Source organism: Bubalus bubalis, chromosome 10 (genome assembly GCF_019923935.1).
Source record: "Bubalus bubalis isolate 160015118507 breed Murrah chromosome 10, NDDB_SH_1, whole genome shotgun sequence".
Lineage (NCBI taxonomy): Eukaryota > Metazoa > Chordata > Mammalia > Artiodactyla > Bovidae > Bubalus > Bubalus bubalis.
The window spans coordinates 50,159,590-50,178,574 of NC_059166.1; the positions used below are offsets into that span (position 1 = coordinate 50,159,590).

The window sequence follows — 18,985 nt, forward strand, 5'->3', positions numbered from 1 at the left end:
GTCACTTTTACTCATGATTAAGTGATTCATTTTTAAATAAATCTAATAGATGGAGACATTGTCAAGTATGTGGATTATATGATATTATGCCATGCAACAAAGGATAAAATCTGCACTTGGCTTATTGTCAGATAGTGCTTTAAATTCCTGTCTGGATTTAAAATGCAGATGTTTCACTGTGGACTTCACCTCATTAGAAAAGATCAACCACCCACATGAAATCACAAAATATATAAACTCAGAGTCTATGGTAGTTTGAAGAGGTTCATAAACTTGAATTGACTCTAAGCATTTTACTTCTGTTAGCAACTGGAGATATTTATATATATATAAAATACTCCTTTGAATCCTAAGCACTACCAGGTATCTTATGTAACACATCATCTTCAAACTCTAATCTTTGATTTATACTAGACGCGAATCAGAATTTACTGATCTACTAGTACTTTTCAAAGAGATGGGTAAATAGATGAAAGTGAAAAAAGGACTTCCCTTGCAGTTTAGATGGTAAAGAATCTGCTTGCAGTACAGGAAACCAGGGTTTGATCCGTGTGTGTGTGTGTGTGTGTGTGTGTTAGTCGCTCAGTTGTGTCCAACTCTTTGCAGCCCCATGGACTGTAGCCTGCCAGGCTCCTCTGTCCATGGAACCCTCCAGGCAAGAATACTGGAGTGGATAACCATTACTTTTGCCAAGGATCTTCCCAACCCAGGGAATGAACCTGGGTATTCCACATTGCTGGCAGATTCTTTACTGTCTGAGCCAACAGCAAAGCCCTTTGATCCTGATAGTTATTATAAAATACTAGAGTTGGACATGACTGAGTGCTTTCACTTCACTTCACATTTCATGTTGTATAATATATCCTTATAGATTATTTTATATATAACAGTTTTTAATTATTAATCCCCTACCTTTATCTTGTCCCTCCTTCCTTCCCTCTTCCCACTGGTGGTTTGTTCTCTATGCCTTGAGTCTGTTTCTTTTTTGTTACATTCACCAGTTTGCCATATTTTTAGATTCTAAATATAAGTGATATAATGTAATATTTGTCTTCTGCCACAGCTGCTTTATCCATTTATCTGTTGATAAACCTACCTACACTTAGGTAGCTTTGTGTCTTGGCAATGGGAAATAATGCTACTGTGAACATTGGAGCATGTACCTTTTCAAATTAGTGTTTTGGTTTTTTTTTTTTTTTTTTTTTTTTAGATATGTACTCAGGAGTAGAATTGCTATGTCATATGATAGTTCTATTTTTAATTTTTCAAGAAACATCCATACTCTTTTCCATAGTGGCTGCACCAACTTACACTCCCACCAATAGTGTATAAGGGTTCACTTTCTCCACATCCTTGCCAACATTTGTTATTTGTATTCATTCTGATGATAGTCATTCTTGAGTTGAGTGGCTGCTGCTGCTAAGTCGCATCAGTCATGTCCGACTCTGTGCGACCCCACAGACGGCAGCCCACCAGGCTCCCTCATCCCTGGGATTCTCAGGCAAGAACACTGGAGTGGGTTGCCATTTCCTTCTCCAATGCATGAAAGTGAAAAGTGAAAGTGAAGTCACTCAGTCATGTCCTACTCTTAGCGACCCCATGGACTACAGCCCACCAGGCTCCTCCATCCATGGGATTTTCCAGGCAAGAGTACTGGAGTGGGTGGCCATTGCCTTTTCCAAATGTCTGTAAAATGGCTTCATAGTAAGGCTTTCTCTAAAGGAGAAAGCTAATGGGGCTCAAGGAGATATTTTCAAATCAGTAAGAACAATATGAGGAGAGAAGCCTGCTGATGATTCAAGTCTAAGACAGGGCTGATGTTTCTATGTTGTGGAAAGCTTGGAAGTTGCAAATTGCTATTGAAGAGGAATGCTTTTCAACATTTTTTAAAATATACATCATAACTCTAACAGAAATGTCACTGTTTGTAAGACTGAAGTAAATGGTTATGATTTGTTATTTTAAAAGTTAGTAGTCCATGGTTCTTATTCTCCCAGGTCCTTCCCTGGCTTCTTATATAAGCAATTATTTAGCATATGTAAATATACAAAAAGGAAACTTTAAATATATATGTCATATGTGTATGATTCTTGAAAGATAAGAACTCACTATACATCTCCAAACTGATTTTCACAATCGTTAATGAGTTGGACAATTTTAAAAAAAACTTAGGATGATGCCTACATTATATTAAGTAGGGTATAAGAATTTATTATATTTTCTGCATAACAAAAAGTTGTCTTCTCTTTAAAATCTGTGTATTATCTGTGTATGTGTATATCTGTATGCATATGCATCTTCACCAAGTAAGATCAAATAAAAATCATTTTAAACATGTTTTATAGAGGGTATTGGAGAAGGAAATGGCAACCCACTCCAGTGTTCTTGCCTGGAGAATCCCAGGTGTGTGGGAGCCTGGGGGGCTGCCATATATGGGGTCACACAGAGTTGGACATGACTGAAGTGACTTAGCAGCAGCAGCAGCATAGAGGGTATTATGTACAAAAACAAACTTATAGTTCTTAAATTTATCTCAGTTAGATACCAAATGAATGAGTAAAGTTCAGAAGAATTCCCAACTTCAAAGCCATGGAGTATTTATGTTGAAAACAATGAATCTATCAAGTCTGCTTTATCTTCACATCATTCAGGATGTAGTTTCCCTCAGTCTGAATCCCTATGGCTTTTCAAATGGAGGAACTGGATATGACACTTTCTGAAGGTCATACTCAAGTTAAGCTCTTCTTTGAGTGAAATCTTTCTTTAGAAAATTATACACATCCGCACTCATGAGTCTGCCAGGGCTCCTAAATTTTATGTGTTTTCCTACTAACTTTGCTGTCTGCTATCTACGTTAATCTTAATAAAAGTTATATTCGGTAAAAATATTCATTAAAAATCATACCTTCCAATGTTCAATATGTAGAAGTAGACGCAAACTTTGAAATGTATATCTTTTCCACATTAAATTTCTTTGTGGTGGATTCATTTCGATATTTGGCAAAACTAATACAATATTGTAAAGTTTAAAAATAAAATAAAATTTAAAAAAAAGAAAATTTTAAAACAAACAAAAAGAAATTTCTTTGAGAAGATTAACTTTCAATTTTTCTTTCATTTGACTCATCAGCAACTTTTTAAATATCTGATATAAATAAATAAGTTGGTACTATACCTTCAACTTTCAATGTTAATGTTTAATTCAAACAAAGAGTGAGTTAGAAACTTTTTTAACCTGTGTTCCTTCTCACCAGTTTTGCAAGTTTTAAAGAGGCTCTGAATAATAGGAAAGGGCTTAAGCACATGCTAACTGCTATGAAAAGTGAAACATTTAATGTAATATTTGACATTCTTAGAGAAATCCTATCAGAAATAATAAAAACTAAATTGAAGACTAGGTCTACTTGTATTTCTGGTATTGACCTCAGGTCCACTGATCTGGAAAATTAGCATCTGGCCAAGAATGATAAGACCTACAATACTTAAGGAGCAAATGGAAAATAGATTTTAAGAAATTCAAGAACAACTTCTTACAATGTGCACGCCTGGGCTGCATGCTGAATTCATAAACTTTATGCCTATGTATATACTCAGATATTTTCAAGTAGACTGTGCTTAAAAGTATTTCTACCTAAATAAAGTCGTGATTGAAGTGGGTGAGCAGATGGCAGCCTAGATGCAGAGACTGGCTTACTCAAAGAATAATAAGAATTTTACTTCACATATAGGCTTTTAGTAAAAACTGCAAAATTGAAGTAATACTATTATTCTCATTTTACTCTAATTTGTCAGTATTTGTGAAAAGGAAGATAAATTCGATTAATGATCCTAATGCCCAAAGCGTATGCTTAAGAAGAACTAAAGACTTTAGATTGGGTTACTATGGTTCAAGTGGAAGCTTATGCATGCTTAAGAGTTGATTAGAGAAAATAAGTTCCTTCTTAGGTGTTAATGGAATCTGTCACTCTCAGAGATGATCTTGGAAAGTTTCTCATTTATTAATAAACAAAATTCAGTCTAGATCTAAGTTTATCTGGATCTTGATGTTCAACCACGAAAACATAGTTCAAAAAATTTGTGCTCTGCAGGAACCTGACAAGGTTAGCAGTTTAATCTGCATGTGTAATTAATTTAGGGAGATGAGACAAATTGTTGGTATGTGGAGATAATGATTAGTTTTATAGACTGAATAGTACCCATTGTAAAATATGTGTTCAGCCAGTATTGTGGGCTTCCTTGGCAGCTCAGCTGTAAAGAATCCTCCTGCAGTACACATGGGTTTGACCCCCTGAGTCTGGAAGATCTCCAGAGGAGGGCATAGCAACCCACTCTAGTATTCTTTCTGGGAAAAATCCCATGCACAGAGGGGCCTGGCATACAATGGTCCACGGGATCACAGAGTCAGACACTACTGAAGCAAGTGAGCACAGCACGGCAGTCAGTATAGTACAATACTTCTCCCATGGGCACAGTGAAGGTACAGTGAAGGCTCAGGGTAATTTCTTTTGCGACTTACAAACCATGTCTGTGATTATGAATTGGTTTTTCATTTTCTATTATATTCAGCTGCATTTAGGTAAATTCACTAACTCTCTTTCATTTATCTCATTTGAACAGCTTTTCAGATCTGAAACAAAATATTGTTTTCTTTACAGCAGTGCATGCACAAGCAGAATCATGTGGTGGATACCTAGCCACTACAGCCCGGGAGACTGGTTAAAAGAATTTGGATTAAGAAAAGAAAGGCTAGATTAGGATCCAGAGAATTAAGTTCCAATCTCTGCTTAGTCCCCACTGTCAAATGGTATGACTTCAGTCAGAGTCCTATACTTCCAAGAGTGAGTCGAGTTGGCCTGTAACTTGAGTTATAAAATAAAGAAGTCAATGTAAATGTTTTCAGGTTTCCTTTAAGGAATAATATTTCATCATTTAAGTCTATCTGGTCTGATTTGTATTTTTCATTTGCACAGATGATAAATAGCTAGAAAAGAAGGAAAGCAGCCCAGGATCTCTAAGTGAGAGAGCCTGGATTAGGCCTAATAGCTATTTTCAAGGTAAGTTTAGGCTTAGGATAAAACATTATTTTCAATATCTTGGGATCTAAGTGATAATAATATGTTCAAGTGGAAGATCATTATTAAAAGTGGGTCTGAAAAGGAAAATTATAGACCAATAGCTTTCATGAATACAGATGCAAAAATCCTCAACAAGATATTAGGAAGCCAAATCCAACAATACATAAGGAGGATCATATGCCACAGTCAAGTTGGATTCATTCCAAGTTTGTCATGCTGGATCAACATATGCAATTCAATCATTATGATACACCACAACAAAAGACAAGACAAAAATCACATAATCATCTCAATGGTTGCATAAAAAGCATTTTATAAAATTCAACATCAATTATTGGTTAAAAACTCTAGGCTAAGTGGGTATAGAAGGAAAATTATTTCCACATAATAAAAGCCACTTATTACTAGCCTACAAGTAGCGTAATATTTAACAGTGAAAAGACAAAAGACTTTCCACTAGGAAGAAGATGAGTATGCTCACTCTCATCATTTCTATTCAACATACTATTTGAAGTCCTAGCCAGAACAATGCAGCAAGAAAAAGAAATAAAAGGTATCCAAATCAGAAGGAAGAGACGAAACTGTTTGTAGATCACAGGATACTCTCTAAAGAGAATCCTTTAGTCTCCACACCAAAGCTATTTGAATAAATGAAGCCAGCAAGGTAAAAGAATACAAGATAAATATACAGAAATTTTTGTATGTCTTTACACTGAAAATGAAATGAAATATCAGAAAGATAAAGCAAAAAAAGTAAATTGCATTTAAATTGCATTTAAAAAATACCTAGGAATAAACTTAACCAGGGAGGTGAAAGACCTATATGTTGAAAACTGTAAAACATTGATAAAACTGAAGACGGCTCAAAGAAATAGAAAGATAGCCCATGCTCTTGAGTTGAAACAATTAATATTGTTCAAATGGCCATACTACCCAAAGTAATATACAGATTTAATGTAATCCCTATTGAATATCCATAACATTTTTCACAGAACTAGAACAAATTATACTAAAATTTATATGAAACCACAAAAGATCCAAAATTGCTGAAGCAATTCCAAAGAAAAAGAACAAAACTTGAGGCATAAACCTTTAAGACTTCAGACAAATACTACAAAGCTATAGTAATCAAAATAGTGTGGTATTGACACAGGACATATAGATCAATAAACAGAATAGAGAGCCCAGAAATAAACCCAGACACCTATAATCAATTAATCTATGACAAAGGAGGCAAGAATATACAATGTAGAAAAACAGTCTCTTAAAAAAGCAAAATAGCTGAACTCATAAAATAAGACAAATAATAATAATTAAAAATAAAAAAAAAAAAAACTGGTGTTAGGAAAGCCAGACAGCTATATATAAGCCAATGAAATTAGAGCACTTCTTCACACCATACACAAAAATAAACTCAAAATGACTTATAGACATAAATTTAAGACATGACACCATAAAACTCACAGAAGAAAACACAGGCAAAACATTCTTGGACATAAATTATAGCAATATTTTCTTAGATCAGTCTCCCGAGGCAATAGAAAATAAAGCAAAAATAAACAAAGGAATCTAATCAAACTTAAAAGCTTTTGCACAGCAAAAGAAACCATCAACAAAATGAAAAGACCTACAGAATGATCGAAAATATTTGCAAATAATGCAACTGAGATGGGGTTAATTTCCAAAATATGTGGCAAATCATACAACTCAATACTGAAAACACAAACAATGTAATCAAAAATGAGAGGAAGGCCCAAATTAGACATTTCTCCAAAGAAGACATAGTGTGTGTTCATCACTCAGTCAACTCCAATTCTTTGTGACTGCAAGGACTGTAGCCCATCAGGCTCTCTGACCATGGAATTCTCCAGGCAAGAGTACTGGAGTGAGATGCCATTTTCTTCTCCAAAATAAGACATGCAGATGGCCAAAAGATGTTCCACATCACTAACTACTAGAGAAAAACAAATAATAACTACAATGAGGTATCACCTCACACTGATCAGAATGGCCATCACCAAAAAAGTCAAGAGATAAATACTGGAGAGAAAAGGGAATCCACACTGTTCGTAAGAATGAAATTTGGTGTAGCAACTATGGAAAACAGTATGGAGGTTCCTTAAAAAAATAAAAATAGTGCTACCAGATGATCCACCAATCCCACTTCTGGGCATATATCCAGAAATGATTAAAACTCTAATTCAAAAAGATACATGCACCTCCAATGATCATAGCAATGCTATTTATAATAGCTAAGCCATATAAACAACCCAAGTGCCCACCAACAGATGACCAAATTAAGATGTGGTATATATAAACATAATCAAATATTACTTAGACATAAAAAATGAAACACTGCCATCTGCAGCACATAGATGAACCCAGAGAATATTATACATGGTCAAGTATGTCAGTTCAGTCGCTCAGTTGTGTCCAACTCTTTGCGACCCCATGAATTGCAGCACGCCAGGCCTCCCTGTCCATCACCAACTCCCAGAGTTCACTCAAACTCACATCCATCGAGTCGGTGATGCCATCCAGCCATCTCATCCTCTGTCGTCCCCTTCTCCTCCTGCCCCCAATCCCTCCCAGCATCAGAGTCCTTTCCAATGAGCTAACTCTTCGCATGAGGTGGCCAAAGTACTGGAGTTTCAGTTTTAGCATCGTTCCTTCCAAATAACACCCAGGACTGATCTCCTTCAGAATGGACTGGTTGGATCTCCTTGCAGTCCAGGGGACTCTCAAGCATCTTCTCCAACACCACAGATCAAAAGCATCAATTCTTCAGCACTCAGCTTTCTCTAGAGTCCAACTCTCACATCTGTACATGACTACTGGAAAAACCCTAGCTTTGACTAGATGGACGTTTTTTGGCAAAATAACGTCTCTGCTTTTTAATATTCTGTCTAGGTTGGTCATAGCTTTTCTTCCAAGGAACAAGTGTCTTTTAATTTCATGGCTGCAGTCACCGTCTGCAGTGATTATGGAGACCAAAAAAATAAAGTCGGTCACTGTTTCCATAGGGGGATACACCAAAATATCATCAAAAAATACCTAATGCACACTATTACTGAACCAGGTTCATTTGCTTGATGTGCAGCAAGCCAAGGAGAACCCACTCCAGTACTCTTGCCTGGAAAATCCCATGGTCGGAGGAGCCTGGTAGGCTGCAGTCCATGGTGTCACTAAGAGTCAGACATGACTGAGCAACTTCACTTTCACTTTTCACTTTCACACAATGGAGAAGGCAATGGCAACCCACTCCAGTGTTCTTGCCTGGAGAATACCAGGGACAGAGGAGCCCGGTGGGCTGCTGTCTATGGGGTCACACAGAGTCGGACACGACTGAAGCAACTTAGCAGCAGCAGCAGCAGCAGCAGCAGCAGCAAGCCAAAACAGAGACACCAAGATTTGCAGCAAAGAAAGGGTTTATTCACAAGGCAGCTAAGCAAGGAGATGGGAAAGCCAGTCTCAGATCTTCCTCCCTGAAGGTGAGGGGCTTGAGCTATTTAAGGGATACAGAAGCAGGTGGTCTTAGGCGTGGGGAAAGACAATTGGAGGCAGAGAAAAGGTGAAGTAATCAGTATTCTGTGAAGTCTCAGTTACACTGCTTCTGTATGGGATGTGTGTTCTAAAATGGTGGGGTTTAGCATGATCTGAGGGGAGAGTTTGGGGCCCTCTAATGTCAAAAGTTTATTTATTGGAATCTGCATCAGTTCAGTTCAGTTCCTCAGTCGTGTCCGACTCTTTGTAACACCATGAATCGCAGCACACCAGGCCTCTCTGTCCATCACCAACTCCCGGAGTTCACTCAGACTCACGTCCATCGAGTCAGTGATGCCATCCAGCCATCTCATCCTCTGTCATCCCCTTATCCTCCTGCCCCCAATCCCTCCCAGCATCAGAGTCTTTTCCAATGAGTCAACTCTTCGCATGAGGTGTTCAAAGTACTGGAGTTTCAGCTTCAGCATCATTCCCTCCAAAGAAATCCCAGGGCTGATCTCCTTCAGAATGGACTGGTTGGATCTCCTTGCAGTCCAAGGGACTCTCAAGAGTCTTCTCCAACACCACAGTTCAAAAGCATCAATTCTTCGGCGCTCAGCCTTCTTCACAGTCCAATTCTCACATCCATACATGACCACAGGAAAAACCATAGCCTTGACTAGACGGACCTTTGTTGGCAAAGTAACGTCTCTGCTTTTGAATATGCTATCTAGGTTAGTCATAACTTTGCTTCCAAGGAATAAGCGTCTTTTAATTTCATGGCTGCAGTCACCATCTGCAGTGATTTTGGAGCCCCCAAAAATAAAGTCTGACACTGTATCCACTGTTTCCCCATCTATTTCCCATGAAGTGATGGAAACGGATACCATGATCTTTGTTTTCTGAATGTTGAGCTTTAAGCCAACTTTTACACTCTCCACTTTCACTTTCATCAAGAGGCTTTTGAGTTCCTCTTCACTTTCTGCCATGAGGGTGGTGTCATCTGCATATCTGAGGTTATTGATATTTCTCCCAGCAATCTTGATTCCGGCTGGTGTTTCTTCCAGTCCAGCCTTTCTCTTGATGTACTCTGCATGTAAGTTAAATAAGCAGGGTGATAATATACAGCCTTGATGTACTCCTTTTCCTATTTGGAACCAGTTTGTTGTTCCATGTCCAGTCTAACTGTTGCTTCGTGACCTGCATACAGATTTCTCAAGAGGCAGGTCAGGTGGTCTGGTATTCCCACGTCTTTCAGAATTTTCCACAGTTTATTGTGATCCACACAGTCAAAGGCTTTGGCATAGTCAATAAAGCAGAAATAGCTGTTTTTCTGGAACTCTCTTGCTTTTTCGATTTTCCAGCCAATGTTGGAAATTTGGTCTCTGGTTCCTCTGCCTTTTCTAAAACCAGATTGAACATTGGGAAGTTCATGGTCCACGTATTGCTGAAGCCTGGCTTGGAGAATTTTGAGCATTTCTTTACTAGCATGTGAGATGAGTGCAATTGTGCGGTAGTTTGAGCATTCTTTGGCATTACCTTTCTTTGGGATTGGAATGAAAACTGACCTTTTCCAGTCCTGTGGCCACTGCTGAGTTTTCCAAACTTGCTGGCATATTGAGTGCAGCACTTTCACAGCATCATCTTTCAGGATTTGAAATAGCTCAACTGGAATTCCGTCACCTCCACTAGCTTTGTTTGTAGTGATGCTTTCTAAGGCCCACTTGACTTCACATTCCAGGATGTCTGGCTCTAGGTCAGTGATCACACCATCATGATTATCTGCATAGGTCCAGTTTTAATGTTGGTGGTCCCAGCCAGCCTCAGCCTGCTCAAGCTTGAACTAGACACAGCTGATTCAAGTTCCTGGGAAACACATGTGGCAAACACCTTACTGTGTGGGTTATGTGAAGCTTGGAGGGTATGCAACTTGCAATAAAATAATTAAGGTGAGCTTGCTCAGTAAAGATATGCCAAGGTGAAGGGGGTTTTAACAAACAATAGGACAAGCTCAAGGATTTCTATTAGTCATCAGTTTTTGTTCACCCTTTGGGGTTTGGTTTCAAAATATGTTTTTTAACTCTATGGGGCATAGGTTCAATACTTTTATCACACTATAATACCATGGAGATACTACCAGATACCACAGAAATTTCAGATGTTTTCTTGGCTAATATCACCTAATGAGAAACTGAAGTTATGAGCAGCCTATAATGACCCCTTATACTTCTATTTGTTTCTTTCCTTTTTCTCTCATAATGTTTTCTATGCTGTTTAGGCCAACTATGTCCTACTCTTTTGTGTCTCCTACTATTCAGGCCACTGAAACACCCAAAAAATCAAGTTCAAACTAGTGTTAAGACATCGAGGAAACAATTGTAACAGTTTTTGTGGCTCACCTGGTAAAGAATCCACCTGCAATGCAGATGACCTGGGCTCAGACCCTGGGTTGGGAAGATCCCCTGGAGAAGGGAAAGGCTACCCACTCCAGTATTCTGGCCTGGAGAATTCCATGGACTGTATAGACCATAGGGTCACAAAGAGTTGGACATTACTGAGTGACTTTCACTTTTATAATACTGTTTGACCCAGTATTGAATCCCTGGCAAGAGTCTGCTCAAGCTGCTTTCTTGAGCAGCCTATTTAGTCCATACCCACCACTACCTTACCTATCGGACTCTTATATCCTGGATCAATATCCACCTACCTTAATTAACCCAGGGCCAGGTACTAAGCAACCATGGACAGACCCTGCTCTTTAAAGCCACTAAAATTATTCAAACTTGGCCAGTTCTAAGCCTGTTTGCCCTGTCTTGCCTGCTTTCCCTTGGAAACCACAATATAGGCTCTTGCTAATGGTCTGCCCTTCAGTTGATCACAGGTGATTCCTAGTGTAGCCCCTCATGATGTGATGTGTTCTCCCTCTCTTGAATCTGAGAGTACAAACTATCTATTCAATGGCAGTTATCTTCTGGCCTGTTGGCCTTATCAAACCCAAACAGTTTAAAAAAAGAAAAAAAAAGATATTCCCCCCAAAAAACACCTATTAAAATATTTTGTTAACATATCATTTTCTGACATTTCATTAAAACTATATCCCGAGGGCCGCAGTTAAAGGTTTCTAACAGCTTGATATATCAATAATATTCTTTCTCTTCAGGGTATGAGCAGATATGTATGATAGTTTTCATATAACACAACAGTTCAAGAGGACTTAGAAATTGCCAATAAGCGTGATCTTTTATTTTTCTGGAAAGTTTAATGTGTAAGAACATAGCCATGGGCTCAAAAAGCAAAAATTACAGAATTTCAAGTACTAAACCAAATATATTCTTGTTTTTTATGTAGAGACATATATTTTAAAAGTCATTTTATCAATATTTTCCATTTTGAATTACTCTCTAATCAAATCTTTTGTACCAAGACTATCAGGTTTCATTAAAAAAAATTTACATCTGAGTTAAGAACATGCGGCTCTGATGTTTATAAAATGATTTATTTTGCATATTATTATACTTGTTAAGAGATTTATTTCTGTTTTGCTTCATTTCTTTTATTTTGAAGCTATGGTGGTACACACCGTGTTTGGGGGAGACATAGAAGTGGGGGAAGGAGAATTATTTCTAACAGAATTGCTAAGCTTTTAAAATAATAATATTTTAGAATTATAGAATACATAGTAAATATGATGGTAATCTTTTAATTTCAATGTTTTATAAAATCTTGGATGCCCCCCAAAAGAAAAAAGATGAGGAACTAACTAAATTCAACTACCAATGAATATTCTGAAAGCTCAAGAAAACTCTGGTGATTCTGGGGTAAACCAAACACAGCTTTGCATGGCTCAGGAGGGATTAATATACTTTGAATTACTTTAATCCTTTAGGCTCAAGGTAGTTGTTATATTAACTATATATGAAACTCCTGGGAATAGATTTCCCAGCTTTATACAAATTTTTATAGTGATCCATGTAGTGTTATAACTGAACTGAAATCACAAATACTGATTATGTTTAGAGGTCAATGCTTTCCAATCCCATCCCAATGGTTTAATTTCTTATATGATGTGAGTTGTAGTCACAACTGCCTGTTTGCCCTGGGAATTGTGAAAAAATCATAAGTAACTGTGGAGATTAAGTTTTTTCTATTTTATTAGTTTGAAACCTACATTTGCATATGTGGATTTATTTTAACCTTAGTCCAAAATTTTAGCACAACAAAAGATTCCCCACTCCCTCTCTCTTCTTCTTATTGGGTCAGGTCTGTATAATCCCTTCCCCTTAGGTTGTCCCATTTTTGTTTACGTGTATTTTCCCTCCACAGTCAATTCCTAGTTCTCATTCTTGCAGATAGGTACTGATTGGTATACTCACTTCAGTACTCTGGGGAAACTTTCTTACCTATATATTGCAGACAACTAAGGAGCCCGCATGCTGCATGGAAGACTGAAGATCCCATGTGCCACAACTAAGACCCAGTGAAGACAAACAGATAAACAAAGACTTTTTAAAAAGAAAAAGGAAATCACAACTTACCAGAACAGAAAACCATGAGCTGAAACCTCCATGGAAAATAGTGTGGGGTAAGAAAATCTTAATTCTAGCTGAAGAATTGTTGGAGGCTCAGGGTGGAAAGCCTGAGAAGTAAAATCTTCAGGGTGAACAACTCACAGGGAGGTCCCCATATTTTGTGAACTTCACCCCAGGAGCTTAACTAGCTTCTCACAGTGAATCCCAGAGAAAACTACCCTGTGCTTTCCACATGAGCAGAGGAAAACAGCCATTTTGAAATACAGTAGAGCAATCCATGATTCTTAATAAGATCTGCTCTCAGTGGAAACTCATTAACTAGAGCCTAACCAGGTGGGATGTTATTAGAGGCTAAGTAACCTGGATGGCATCACTGACTCAATGGACCTGAGTCTGAGTGAACTCCGGGAGTTGGTGATGGACAGGGAGGCCTGGCGTGCTGCGATTCATGGGGTCGCAAAGAGTCAGACACGACTGAGAGACTGAACTGAACTGAACTGAACCTGGGAAAGGGAAATAGCCTACTCCAGTTGGCTCTTGCCTCCTGCATGGAGAAAAGAAAGTGAGAAATACCAGTCTCCTCCGGCACAAATGAAAAAGAACAAAAACACACAACTCCAGCCCATTTTAAAGGGGGGTACTGAGAAGTACCTGTGAAGTTCACAGTGCAGAGGCACACCTAAACACAGGATTATACAATGCCTGCCTGCCCCCACAGCATACTGCCACATTACTAAAGGTCTATTTACAGCAGTTTCTTTTACCCAATTCTTCATGTACAGATATCAGGAAAAAATTACAACAAAGTGTAAAGCCCCCTGGCATTCCCAGGCGGCTCAATGATAAAGAATCCATCTGCCAATGCAGGAGATGTAGGTTCGATCCCTGGGTCAGGAAGATCCCCTGGAGAAGGAAATGGCAACCCACTCTAGTATTTTTGCTGGGAAAATCCCATGAAAAGAGGAGCCTGGACATGGGATCACAAAGGGTCAGACAATACTGAATGACTAAGCACACAGCTCCGTCCAAAAGACTGAGAAGTTTCCCAAACTAATGTCAGACACCGAACTACAAATCCAGGAAGCCAAGAGAACACCATGCTGGATAAATGCTAAAATATTAAACTTGGGCATATCATTTTCAGACTAAAGGAAATAAAAGATACTGAAAAGGTCCTGAAAGAAGCCAAAAGGAAAAAAAAAAAAAAAAACCTTACATATGCAAGAAAAAAGCTAAGAAATATTTGTAACTTCTCAGAATCCATGCCAAAAAAAAAAAAAAAAAAAAAAACACAAAACAAAACAATGAGTGTACTGAAATGTTTAAAGTGCAGAGAGAGAAAAAACTAGAATTCTGCACCCTATAAAATTATCTTTCAAAAGTGAAAGACTTCCTAAGGAAAATAAAAATTGAGAAAATGTATTGCCAGTAGACCTGTCTTGCAATAAATGCTTGAAGATTTTTAGAGAGGAGGAAAACAACATAGATAAGATGCAGGAAGTAAGAGCATCAAAGAAGAAATAAGTGAAGATAAAAATTTATTTTTCTTATTCTATTTGATCTAACAGAATACTTTCTTCAAAATAAAAGAGTAACGTGTATTTAAATATACATACACACACACACATATATATATATATACACTTACAGACAAGTAAAATGAATAACAGCAAAATAAACATGTTAGAGGGAGGAATCAGAATTATTTTGTAATAATAAGGTAGTATTCATGAAGTGATATAGTGCTATTTGAATATCTACTTGTATTAGTTGTAAAGGTATATTGCAATCTCCACAGCAGTAACTAAAACACATTTTGAATGAAATGTAACTGATATGCTACAAAAAAGAGAATGGAATCATATAAAATGCTCAATTAAAAACACAAAATGCAGGAAACGATTGGAATATGAAAATTGGAACAAAGAACAAGACAAGTAGAAAACAGCAACAAATATAGTATATATCAATACAAATTATATCCACAATTAGGTTAAATGTTAATGGTCTAAATGTAATATAGATTAAAAGTAAATAGATTGAGATATACCATGCTAATACTAATCAAAGAACACATGAGCAGCTATATTAATTTCCAAAGGAGTCAACTTTGGAGCAAGGAAAGTTATCAGGACTAATGAAGGATATTACATAATAATAAAGGAGTCAACCCTCATAGAAGACACGACAATTCTCAGTGTGTGGTGTGCTGAACACAGCATACACTGTGAGAAACAATAAGTGGAAAGACCACAAAAAGACATAAATGAATCCACTATTGCAGCTGGAGATTTTAACACTCCTCTATCAGAAATTGAGAGAGTCAGCTGACAGAAAAGCAGTAAGCACATAGTTGACTCAGTAATTGCATCAATCAATGGGATATAATAGATAACTACAAACTACTTCATCCAACAACAGTGCAATAGATTACTCCCCAAGATACACCACATTCTGCACCATCAAACAAGCAAATGTTTGATGAGAATTCTTATGACTCTCCTCTCATACAACAGTGGAATTACACTAGAAATCAATAACAGAAAGCTGAAAAGTCTAAAATATTTGGAGATTAAACACATTCTAAATAATACTCAAAAAAGAAATCTTAAGAGAAGTTAAAATATATTTTGAACTCAATGGAAATAAAAGCACAGCCTAAAATTTATGGGATGCAGAAAAGGAAGCACTTTGAGGGGAATTTATAGCATTGAATGTATATATTAGAAAACAGACTTAAAATCAATCATCTAAGTGTCCACCTTAGGAAAATATATATATATATAAAGAACAAATTCAAGGTAAACAAAAGAAAAAAACAAGAATTAGAGCAGAAATCAATAGAGAAAATTAGTGAATGCAAAAGCTGTTTCTTTTAAAAGATTAGCAAAACTAATAATAAGACTCCAGCTAAGCTAACTAAGGAAAAAAAAAAGAGAAAGGGCATAAATTGCTAAGATCAGAAATAAAATGAGATTATCACAGCAGATCCCTTGAACATTAAAGTTTTATTTAAAAAATATGATTAACAACCTTGTTCCCACAAATTTGATAATGTATATGCAAAAGATCAAGTCCCTGAGAGATACAGTCTTCCCCAAATTACACAAAATGAAATAGAAAATCTGCATAGGCTTATATATATGAAAGAAATTGAATCATTAATGAATACAACAGAAAACAGCAGGCCATAAGTGTTCACTGGTGAATTCTACTAAATATTTAAGGAAGAAATTATATGAATTGTTTATAGTCTCTTTTAGAATAGAGAAGCAAATGGAATACTTCCTAACTCTGAGCCCAGTATTAGCCTAAAACCAAAGCACATAAAAATATGACAAGAAAACTATAGACCGCTATCTTTCATTAACATAGATGCAAAAGTTATCAACAAAATGTCAGTAAATCAAATCTGACAGTGTGAAAAACATTATATACTATGGCCAAAAAGAGTTTATTCAAGGTATAAAAGACTAGTTCAATATTTGAAAAACAATCAATGTAATTCATCACATCAACAAAAGAGAAAAAATCAATAATCATATTAATAAATGCAAAAAACCCATTTGATAAAATCCAATACCCAATACCCTAGTTTACTGAGTGTCTCATAAAGACACTCAGTAAACTAGGAATAAATAGGAACCTCATCAAATTAATAAAGAATACCAAAAAACCTACAGCTAGCATCATATTTAATAATGAGAAATTCAAAGCCTTCCTGCTAACATCAGGGGAAAAAAAAAAAAAAACCCTGTCACAAATGCTTGTAAACTTGTACCAGAAGTGCTAGCTAATGAATGGGACAAGAAAAGTATATGAAAGATATACAAATTAAGAAGAAATAAAACTGGTTTTGTTCACAGATGACATGGTTACCTATGTAAAAAATCTGAAAAGAATTGACAAAAATTCCTGAAACTAAGTGATTATAGCAAGGTTGCAAGATACAAGGTTAATATACAAAAGTCAATTGCTTTTCTATGCGTAAGAAATAAATAAGTGAATTCAAAATCAATATTGATTATACTTTATTCAGTAAAATTAAATAGATATGAATTTAAAATGTGTACATAGTCTATAAGAAGAAAGCTAGAAAACTCCAATGAACAAAATACAAAAAAGGACAAAACAAATGCAGAGATATTTCATGTCAAAGCATAGGAAGGCTCAGAATTGCCAAGATGTTAATTCTTTGCAACTTGCTTATATGTTCAATGCAATCACAATCAAAATCCTAATATTATTTCATGGATAATGACAAACTGATTCTAAAATTCATATGGACAGGCAAGAGACTCAGAATAGCCAACAGAATATTGAAGAGCAAAGTTGGAGGATTTATAATCCCCAATTTTAAATCTTACTATAAAGCACAATAATCAAGACATTGTTGTGTTGAAGAAAGAACAGAAAATATATTAAAGGAACAGAATAGAGTCCAGAAATAGATCCACATAGATACAGTCAATTGATCTTCAATAAAGGAGGTAAGGCAGTACAATGGAACAAAGACAGTGTTTTTAATAAATGATGCTAGAGAAATTGATATTGACATGTAAAAAAGTGAACCCAGACACAGACCCTACTCCTTTCACACAAATTAACTTAAAATGAATCACAGACCTAAACATAAATTGCAAGAGTGTAAAACTCCTATAAGATAATATAAGAGAAAATCTAGGTGATCTTGGGTATTGTGATGACTTTCTAGATAGAACACCGAGGGCATAATCCATGAAAAGAAGAATTGATAAGCTGGATGTTATAAAAATGAAATTTTCTGCTCTGGGAAAGACACTGTCAAGGGGATAAAAAGACAAACCAGAGACTGGAAGAAAATGCTTGCAGAAGAATCATTTGAAAAGTATTGTTTTGAAAGTAGTGTTTGAAAGTATTGTTATCCAAAATATACAACGAACTCTTAAAAGTCATTAATAAGTAAACAACCAACCAATTGAGAAAGGGACCAAAGACCTTAAGAGATACCTCATGAAAGAAGATAAATGTCAAATAGGCATAGGAAAAGATGCTCCACACCACATATCACCAGGGAAATGCAAATTAGAACAATGAGTTACTACCACATGCTTATTAGAATGTTCAATATCCAAAACACCACCAGATGCCATTAATAGCAAGGATGTGAAGTAACAGGAACACCTATTCATTGCTGCTGCTGCTGCTAAGTCACTTCAGTCGTGTCCGACTCTGTGTGACCCAAGAGATGGCAGCCCATCAGGCTCCTCCGTCCATGGGATTTTCCAGGCAAGAATGCTGGAGTGGATTGCCATTTCCTTCTCCAAGGGATCTTCCCGACCCAGGAATCGAACCCGGGTCTCCCGCATCGCAGGCAGACGCTTTACCATCTGAGCCACCAGGGAAGCAAAACAATAGAGCTACTTTGAAAGACAGCTTGACTCTTTCTTACAAAACTATATTTACTCTGATCATATGATCTTGTAATTTGTTCCTTGGTATTTACCCATGAGTTGAAAAATTATGGGCTTCTTAGATGGCTCAGTGGTAAAGAATCCACGTGCCAATTCAGCAGATATGGGTTTGATCCCTGGATCAGGAAGACCCCCTGGAGAGGGAAATGGCAAGTAACTCCAGCTTCTTACCTGGAAAATCCCATGGACAGAGGTACTTGACCTGCTACAGTCTATGGGATCACAAAGAGTCGAACACAACTGAGCAACTGAATACACATGCCTGAATATTATATCCACACAAAAATGTGAACATATATGATTACAGCATGTTTACTTGTCTTCCCTGGTGGCTCAGATGGTAAAACGTTTGCCTGCAATGCGAGAGACCCGGGTTCGATCTCTGGGTGGGGAAGATCTGCTGGAGAAGGAAATGGCAACCCACTCCAGTACTCTTGCCTGGAAA

The 18,985-nt window shown here is 36.9% G+C and overlaps 1 long non-coding RNA gene across 1 annotated transcript in view; it reads right to left on the reverse strand.

Annotated features, from left to right (window-relative positions):
* Positions 1–14,660, reverse strand: part of LOC123327704 — an 89,657-nt gene extending 74,997 nt beyond the window's left edge. The window contains exon 1 of the long non-coding RNA XR_006542379.2: positions 13,094–14,660. This is a non-coding gene — a long non-coding RNA (uncharacterized LOC123327704). The remainder of the gene's footprint in view (positions 1–13,093) is intronic.
* Between the last annotated feature and the right edge of the window lie 4,325 nt (positions 14,661–18,985).